The following is a 10,273-nucleotide window of genomic DNA, read 5'->3' as shown; positions in this document are numbered from 1 at the left end:
TGTTTGAAGCCACTCTTGAGACTTTGAGGCCAGCCTGACACTTACAACATATCTTAATTGCTTTCCGCCCAATCACAGAGATATATCCAACTGCTCCAGTCATGACTATTTTGTGCTATGAAGTTTCCCTTCATTGGAATGACTCGTTCATGTGCTACCTTTTATACAAATTTGCTGTTTTAATTGGTATGTCCAAATCCCGTAGACACACATTAAACCTTGAGAGTCAAATTAGTCCTTTGTAACTCCAAAAGCTAAGTGGTATCCTACGCATTGTAGGGAAACTATTAGAGAAGAGAGAGTATAAAATTTATATCCAAAAAGACCTAAGTGCAAAATGTTTTACTCTACCAATTGACAGCTATGGTAGTACAAGTTAATATAACTCTCCATATGGATTAGTCATATTTTGAAAGGTAAGAAATGGGAGGGGTAGATGCATAAGTACTCATGACTAATAAATTTGGGAGAAAATATTTGCTTAGTAGCTCTTAGTTACCAATCTCACTTTACTGACCTCAAGCTCTAAAACATATGAAGGTTTTACATGAAATGTCTGGCGTATTCTGGGAACCCCCATATCTACAACATTGTTCCAATTTAAGAATAAAAGTCTAGAATGTTTATCATTTTCCAGGACTGCTTTTCACGATTCCTTTGCTATCTCCAGCGAACCCCGATCAGAAATCAAAGAACTCAGACACAACTGGACTGTCCCTAGAGCTGCAGAACAGATAACCGAGGCCTCACATCACAGAGGTATGCTGTGTATCTTCCAGATTTAGAGGGTAAACTATCTGTTAAATTGAAAGAAAAACTGCATGGGAAATGAGCACACCATTTTGTTTGATTTTAATTTAGATGTTCTTTCCTAGCACAGATTAAAATTGACAAAAGGTATATTTTCTCTAACTAGGTAGCAGCCTGAAAGCCAAATTTAAGTAGGGCTGCTTTAAGAATGCTCTGTCAAATTTCAAAGCTCTGAAGTTCATAGAGCGATGCTGCAGTGGAGCTTTGATAGCTCAGACCCCTGCTGGGCACTCAATAAATATCTGACAACAATTGATTAAACCGCAGATGCAGTTCAGTGATTAAGTACCACACGCCTCTTTGGCTGTATCAGTAACAAACAGCTGTTTATTTACTTTATCAGAAACCACCAACTTCAGCATCAATATGATGACCATAGAGTATAGTGTGTCATTGTCTGAAAACCTCATGTTAGGTTTTCAGTTTAAAAATGGAGTCTGACTAGGGTCCCTGGTCCAAACTTGTCAACTTCCCTCTAGATTCCCATAAAAGGAGAGAAGACAATAGTTTTATATAATAATGTTAAAATCAAGTCACTGAATTTACTGTCAAAAATAAACAGAAACTTTCAATAACAAAAACCATGGAACTACAACGGCAAACCCAATTTAATTAAATCATGTTTGCAGCTCTATCCTGTGAAACTAAGCAAACTTGCTGTTCTCAGAAGTAGGCGGAAAGTATTATAGTTCCAATTTGCAATCACTTTTTTCAACCAGAAGGAAATAGACTTATACTCATCAATATGGATTCTTTATGATATTGACCAAAGTACGTCATACCCATGTCCTAACTATTATCCAAATCTCGCTAGAAATTATGTTATACTTTGTGTAATGCAATGCGCCTTCTAATCACAGTATGAGATGGCAAATCTACCTAGATCTTTGGCAAAGAACACTAAACAAGACTATGTAGATCACCCACGTGCTCCCTGGGTGTGAATGTCAGTTTTAAAAAAGAAATAGTGTGAAAATAAACAAAATTTAGGGACACTGAAAAAAAAGCAAAAGTCTTTGCAGCACAGAATAAAAAGAACATTATCTGAACCTCAAATGAAAAGTGTTCATATCAGGAAAAGATTCCATAGTATAAACTTAAAAAAAAAAAAAAAAAAGTTAGCTGTTTGTCTTGAAAAGGGATGAAAATTTAATCTGAAACTACCCATTGAGGTAGTAAGAATATTATCTACAGAAAATAATCATCAGAGGTCTAGAGTAGATGACACAGAGGAAATGGACAAGGACAAAAAGTTATAAAAGGAAATATAAAACATAAGAAAAGAAAGAAGATAGAAATCTTGTGTTAAAAAAGTATAGGTGCTCCTGAGAAATGTACGAGGAATATGGGAAGGAAGAGTAATTCAGGATATAATTAGAGACACAGAAGATGTTAAATCTTCAACAGAATGTTACTCCAACCCTAACAATAAGAAAAGTCTGAATATATTTTAAACTCACCAGGGAGTTGAGGCTCACAGAGAGTAAGTAAACCTAATTCTAAAAGACAATACACCTTCCATGTGCTAGAGTGACTGTGTAGAATAATGGCAGCCTCATATAACACAAGGTGAATTTGCCCCCATTATGCAGGTCTTTTCCAATAGGCTTTCACCAGGTGTGCATGAGAAAGTGGGGGCAGGGCAAGATAATTGAATGAGTTCCCCTTGTGGCAAAGGCATGGAGGGAGAACTGAGAGTGGAGAGTTCATACTTAGAGAAGCAAGTGCATCAATGACTTGGGCTGTGCAGGAATGCAAGATGCTGATCAGCTGCTGCCGGGGGCATGAACATAGACACCTGCCAGACGATTTCTAAAACTAAACAAAAGTGAACTGCTTGTGTGGGAGAGGCAAAAAATCCACTCTTATCTGTGACCTAACCCTGCTTTGAAGGAAAAGTTGACTGCTACTGTGGGTAGGAAAAGAAATCTTCCCTTCACTAGGTCCAAGGCAAAGATCGTTTGCTAATGATGTGAGGAGCAAAAGCTAAAGCTATCTGTTTATGGAAGTGGCACAGAATATCTTCCACTCCCTGGTTCCAGGCAAAGAGTGCACTTCTTTGAGGGAGGAATACAAAACCTGACACTTCCTCCCAGTTCCACTCCAAAGTGACAACAGGCCAAAGCTATCTGCCACTGGGGCAAAGACAGGAAATCTGCTCAGGCCTAGACCCTACACAGATATAAAATAAAAAAAACTATTGTCATTGGAATAAGAGCAGGAAATTCAGCTTGGACTCCTTACAGCTTGGACTCCTTACAAGCACAAGGAAAAGTCTGGCTGCTATGGGTAGAGGAGTAGGAAACAGCCTACCCAATAGATTCTGCACAACATATGGAAGGAGAATGTGTCTGCCATGAGTGAAGGACTAGAATACCAGAGAAAACCACACTCCTGAGTCTCAGGCAAACAGGAACTGCTTAAGAACAACAGAGAAGTTCATCTGCACCTCCTACCCCCCCCCCACACACACACATACACCCAATAAGCTTTACATTACAAAGAAGTAACAGCAATCTACTATAGGTGAAGAGCCAAGAGCCAGTAATCCCTTTGTGTCACAGGTGTGCTGGATTTAATGAAAATGGAGGATAGAACACTGAGTAGAACAACCATCCAGTATTCTCATATTTACTGTTATTAGTTGAATTGTGTCCTTCCAAAATTTATATGTTTAAAACATATCCCCTAGTATCTCAGAACTTGACCTATTTGAAAACAGGGTCATTACAAATGTGTTTAGTTAAGATGAGGTCGTACTAGAGTAAGGTGGGCCTCTAATTCAATTGCCTTGGTGTTCTTTAAAAAGGGGAAACTTGGAGACAGACAGCTACACAGAGAAAATTCCACGTGAAGATTGGAGTTATGTTTACACATGCCAAAAAATTACCAGAAACTAGGAAAGAGGCCTAGAAAGACCCTGCCGACATCTTGATTTCAAACTTCCAGCCTCCAGAATTTTGAGACAATAAAATTCTGTATTGTGAGACATTCAGTTTGTGGGACTTTGTTATGGAATCCCTAGCAAACTAATATACCCACATAATGCACAAGATAGCAGTAGCTCAACGCTGGGAAGCATTTGAATCCTATGGTGTATGTATTAAAGGTAGATATGCCGATAACAAAACACTAACCCAGCTCAACTACTGACTATATTAACACAACCAATCATAATAATGACCTGACAAGAAGTCAGACCATTTCCAACCATAAATAAGTTTGCCTCATATTCTACTGTTCTTTTATATAGATTATCTAATATTCAATCAAATATTACAAGACATATATAAAAGTAACCCAAAAAATAAATTACCAAAAAATAAACAGTGTACAGAACCAGATGAGAGCTACTCCATGTGTCAGAACTATCAAACAACAATTTTAATAACTATTATTAATATGAAAATAATCTAATGGAAAAAGTGGGCAAAATCCATGAACAGGTAGAGAAGTTCAGCAGAGAAACATAAACTCTTAGGGTAGAAAAAGAGTCAAATGGAAATGCTAAGGAAAAAAAATATCACAGAATGAAGAAATCTACCAAAATGCCTATAATAAAGCTCGGCCTAGCACTGGAAAGAATCATTGAATTTAAGATATATCAATAGAAATTATCCAAACTAAAATACTTAAAAAATAAAAACAGCAACCATCCAAGACCTGGGAAATATATATATATATATATATACATATATAAATATTATATATATATATAAATATATATATATATATATATTTATATATATATATATATATATATATATATATATATATATATATATATATATATATATGATTACAATATATTTCTCAGGAAAGAAAAAAGAGAGAACTAAAGCACAAGAACTATATGAAGACATAATGGCTGAGAATTTACTAAATTAAGAAGTGAAAACAAGCCACAGACTCAAGAATCTCACAGAACCCCAGGAAGAATAAATACATGAATGCAAAGAAAAACACCTGGGTATACCATAATCTTGTTACTGAAAGCTAAAATAAAGAGAAAATTTTAGTGACCAACAGAAGAAAGAATGGAAGGAAAGAAGGAAAGAAAGAAGAGAGGGAGGGAGAGAAGAAGGGAGGGAGGGAGGAAGGGAGGAAAAAAGGAGAGGCAGAAGATGGAGAAAGGAGGGAAAAAAGATGTACCTAATAATAGAAGTCCACACATTTTTTAATTGTGTATGAAACATTTACCAATATAGACAATAATCTGGACCATAAAATAAATCTATTGAGATGTCAAAGGGCTTAAATCATATTATGTTATTTGTACCAGAACTCACTATCATATAAATAACTGAAATATCCCAAAATAGTTGGAAATTAATCAACATACTTCCAAGTAATCCATGAAACAAACAATAAGTCATAACAGAATTTGGAAAATATATTGAACTACATTTCACTCAATGAAAACACTTTATACAAAAATATATGAGACGCAAGAAAACAACTGCTTCAAGGATATTCATTCATTAAATGTCTATGTTAGAAAATTTGATCTTAAATCACTGATCTAAGCTTCCACTTTACAAAACTAGGGGGAAAAAAGGCAAATAAAACCAGATATAGGCAGAAGGAAGGATCTAAAAATAAGAGAATAAATAATGAAAAAAGAAAAATACAATCAAGAAAATCAACAACACCAAAGTTGTTTTTTTTTTTTTTAATAAATCTCTAAGATTGATAGATCCCTACTCAAACTGATTTAAAAGAAAAAAATATATATATTGGGAATAAAAGAGGGAGCAGAACTACCAATCCTATGGACGTTAAAAGGGAAAATAAGAAAATATTGTGAATAAATTTGTGCCAATAAATTTAGCAGCTTAGATTATATGGTCAAATTCCTTGATTAACACAAACAAAGTATACAAAATAAAAAATAAAAAATCTGAATACAATTAGTTATTAAATAAATTTCATTTGTAGTTTCAAAATGAAGTTTCTCATAAAGATACAATGTGAAGAAAAAATTCTGAACCTTCCCAAACTTTTTGAGTATACAGATTAAAAACATCCTTCATGCCTCATGTTAAATTATGCAAAAGAGATACACCTACACAACAGACAAAATATTTTGCATTGCAAGTTAAAAATAAAGGCAGTGAACATAAAAATGGTTATCTAAGAGGTGCGAAATCCAGGCTAGCCTTAGGCTTGCCATCTGCAATGCTAAATATTTGGAGTATATTAAACTTATAGAGAATTTAAAAAAGAAATTAGCTTGTGGTTTAAGGTTTTCATATACAGCTGTGGCTGAGATTCCTGTTATACCCCAGTACTCATTCTTTCCTTCTACTACAGTAGAGTAAACTGCACAAATAGCCCCAATTATTCACCCTTCCCTGTAGCCTTGCCCTTCACCATAACTCCCTCCCTCTCTTATGCTGGAGTCAGCCTTGTGACTGGGGATTTTAGGACATTGTCCAAATAACCCAGGACTATGTCTAGATAAAATCATATCCAAAAGTCCGTATACTACATTTCAGGATTTCTGCCAGGTAAAGCAAATTTTTGCATTGTCTTTATGCCTCAGATTATATATTCTTTCTTACAGAAATTTTTCTCTGCCTGTCACCCACACACATTAGGTCCCTATAGTACTTTCATATTTATCACATACTTAATGGCTTCAAATAATGTTAATTATTTTAACAGTTCAGGAAATCGGTCCAAAATGATTTCCAGTGGACTAAAATCAACGTGTCAGCAGAGCTGGTTCCTGCGAGAAGCCCTAGGGAGCAATGTGTTTTCTTGACTTTTCTCTAACACCTTCTAGAAGCCACCTGCATACCTAGGCTCGTAGCTTCTTCCTTCCTTCATTTCACCTTCTTGTATCCATGGTCACATTTCCTACTAGCAACTCTGATCTCCTCTTCTTATAAGAGCCCTTATGATTACATCATACCTACTGACATAATCTAAAACAATCTCCCCATCTCAAGATTTCTGACTTAATTGCATCTGTAAAATACACTTTGCCATAAAAAGTAACATTCATCAAATCTTAGGATTAGGATGTAGGCATCTTTGGGGTCCATTTTTCATCATAACATACCCCCATTACATGCTCCAATACATAGCCTACAAGTTTTCCCATAATCTAAAACATCTTATAAATCTTTGCAGAATCAAAATTATTTATTTGTAATGACATTTAATTCCTTTTTGGGGGGCTCTATTCTTCATGAGTGCATTGAAAAAACATGACTATTTATACTTGGCATATAACAGAAAGTGGGTATTTTTTGACAATTATGACTTCTACATTTGGAGTCCTGAAAATATTTTCAAATGGCAAAAACATACAGTTTTAGTACGTTTTTATGAAACCTCTGTTCCCAGATGATCCTTGCCACTTTCAAACTTGCAGTTTTGTGCCTACCTTTTGAAGGTAGTCCCTGAGAGAAAACAAGTAGGTAGAGCCATTTCATACCTAAACATAACGAAGAGAATATACGAGTTATCGGAGATAATTTTAAATTGGGGTGATTTTCAGTTCACTGTGAGGGAGGCTTAAGTGGCCTGGGTTGTGACATTAGCATTAGCCTTGTTTGTTTGTTTGTGTTGGCATCCTTGGGTGGGCACAAAAGCACTAGGTTTTAATTCATAGAAGTTGATGAGAGCAAGGGTAAAAGGCAAGAGCCCAGAATTAGGACAGAATATCAAAGAATTCTTGAAAACCATGCTTTTCAAGTTATTCTTAATGCAGGACTGGTGTTTTTTGTTTTGTTTTGTTTTGTTTTGTTTTTTAATAATCTGTCATAGCTAGAGTGCTTTGTAAAATATAACAATAAATTACTAACAATAAAATGAAAATACAAGCATGGAAGAGAAAGACCAAATTCCGCAAACATAGGGAAAAAGAGTTACAAAAACCATACATGTTCATTGACCGTTCAAAATGGGAAAGAATCACTACTACACTACTATCTTTCTGTCATTTCAAACTGTACATTAACAAAAAGTTGTGAGTAAAATGGTGTGAAACCTCTTTTTAAACACTTTAATGAATACCATACATATCAATACTTAGAGTATTTAATATGACAGATGAGCTTGCTTCTTGCTTGTTTATCTAATCTAGGTGAGATTGATGACAGCAGTACCTGCATCAGATCATGTATATCTCCATGGTATTTATACTTGGTTTTGATAATATGGGTAGAGAAGCCAGTTTCAGAGAGGCTTGTGAAATTGAATGCAAGATTAAATTTAAAATGATTTCAGTCAATCTCAGAATGCTCATTTGTAACTTTTATCCAAAATGAAGCAAGTTATGCTGCTTTTCCAAATCCATCTTCAATTACTCATCAGTAGCAATTCCAACTACTTATTTGGTAAAATTCTGATTAAATTTAAATTATTTTATGATTAAAGATAATAATTCCAGATTCATAGGTTTCCCACATGTGAATCATTCTGTTGGAAAACTCAAAAGTTTCTGTACAATTCTTGTTTTTCAGTGATAACTTTTTACAGATACGTAATATCTAAATTTTCTACTTAACTGATAATGATTCTTAAATTAAGATACATGTTAAGGAATCTGTGGGAATGGTTCCTGACTTCTAACTTTTGGTTTTGCCCTTTGATCTTATCTACCTTTAAAAGACATGTTGCAGTCTTCTTCTTCATGCAAAAAATAAGAATATTACAAATGCTAATAGATGCAATATGAAAACAGCTATCCAATTTATAGTGTTAAAAAGTTAGGACTAGCCAGATTCTCCTACATCAACGGCCTAAATGTCACACTGTAAGAAACAATAGTCCCTCCTCTTCCTCTCAGCCATTCATTCAGCAGCTGGAAAGCAGCAACCATGCGTCACTGCATCTCCATCCATGTTGGCCAGGCTGCTGTCCAGATTGGCAATGCCTGCTGGGAACTCTACTGCCTGGAACATGGCATCCAGCACCACAACCAGATGCCAAGTGACAAGACCACTGAGGGGTAGAGGGAAGAGATGACTCCTTCAACACCTTCTTCAGTGAGACAGGCCCTGACAAACATATGCCCAGGGCAGTGCTTGTAGGCCTAGAACCCATGGTCTCTGATGAAGTTCGCACTGGTACCTATGGCCAGCTCTTCCACCCTGAGCAGCTCATCACAGGAAGCAAGATGCTGCTAATAACTATGCCCAGGGGCACTACACAATTGGCAAGGAGATCATTGACCTTGTCTTGGACTGGCTGACCAGAGCACAGGTCTTCAGGGCTTCCTGGTTTTCTACAACTTTTGTGGGAAAATTGGTTGTGGGTTCACCTCCCTGCCGATAGAGTGTCTTTCTCTGTTGATTATGGCAAGCAGTCCAAAATAGGGTTCTCCATTTATTCTCCATTTATCCGGCATCCAAGGTTTCCACAGCTATAGTTGAGCCCTACAACTCCATCCTCACCACCGACCCCACCGTAGAGCACTCTGATTGTGACAGCAAGGCCATCTATGACATCTGTCGTAGAAAGCTCGATTCTGAGCATCCAATCTATACTAACCTGAATAGGTTGATAGGTCAAATTGTGTCCTCCATCACTGCTTCCCTCAGATTTGTTGGAGCCCTGAATGTTGACCTGACTGAATTCCAGACACACCTGGTGCCCTGTCCCCACATCTATTTCCCTCTGGCCACATATGGCCCTGTCATCTCTCCTGAGAAAGCCTACCATGAGCAGCTTTCTGTAGCAGAGATCATCAATGAATGCTTTGAACCAGCCAACTAGATGGTGAAATGTGATCCTTGCCATGGTAAAACATGGCTTGCTGCCTATTGTACAGTGGCAACATGCTTCCCAAAGACGTCAATGCTTCTATTGCCACCATCAAGACCAAGCATATCATCCAGTTCATGAGCTGGTGGTGCCCCACTGCTTTCAAACTTAGCATTAATTACCAGCCTCCCACTCTGGTACCTGGTGGAGACCTGGCTGAAGTACAGTGAGCTATGTGCACGCTGAGCAGCGTCACAGCTAATGCTGAGGCCTGGGCACGTCTGGACCACAAGTTTGACCTGAGAGGTGCCAAGCGTGCCTTTGTTCACTGGTACGTGGGTGAGGGCATAGAGGACAGAGAGTTTTCTGAGGCCCATGAGGACATGGCTGCCTTTAAGAAGGATTATGAGGAGTTTTATACAGATTCTGTTGAAGGAGAAGATGAGGAAGAAGGAGAGGAATACTAAAGTGAATATGTCACAAAGGTGCTGCTTTTACAGGGAAACAATCTGTTTTAAACACTGAAAAGCTGTGGTCTCTTCAGTTAACTTGTATGTAGCAGTGTATATTCTCATATACAATTACTGGCCTATGTTTTAAAACATGACGCTTTGTTACAGACCTAACCTATCCATTTCTCTGATCGGTTTGAATAAAACGTTCCCTGTTTTAAAAAACAAAAAGTTAGGATCAAAGTTATTTTTATTTTGTAGAAATACTAAATGTTTATTGAGTAATTCAAACA

At 36.7% G+C, this 10,273-nt stretch overlaps 1 pseudogene across 1 annotated transcript; it reads left to right on the top strand.

Moving 5' to 3' along the window:
- Positions 1 to 8,642: 8,642 nt before the first annotated feature.
- Positions 8,643 to 9,995, top strand: LOC308498819 (tubulin alpha-1A chain-like; annotated as a pseudogene). Its single transcript has one exon. The product of its transcript is annotated as a tubulin alpha-1A chain-like (transcript).
- The last annotated feature ends 278 nt before the right edge of the window (positions 9,996 to 10,273 follow it).

The sequence above is a fragment of the Rhinolophus hipposideros genome, assembly GCF_964194185.1.
Source record: "Rhinolophus hipposideros genome assembly, chromosome: 1".
In the NCBI taxonomy this organism is placed as follows: Eukaryota; Metazoa; Chordata; class Mammalia; order Chiroptera; family Rhinolophidae; genus Rhinolophus; species Rhinolophus hipposideros.
This window is presented reverse-complemented; position numbering and strand designations above follow the sequence as displayed.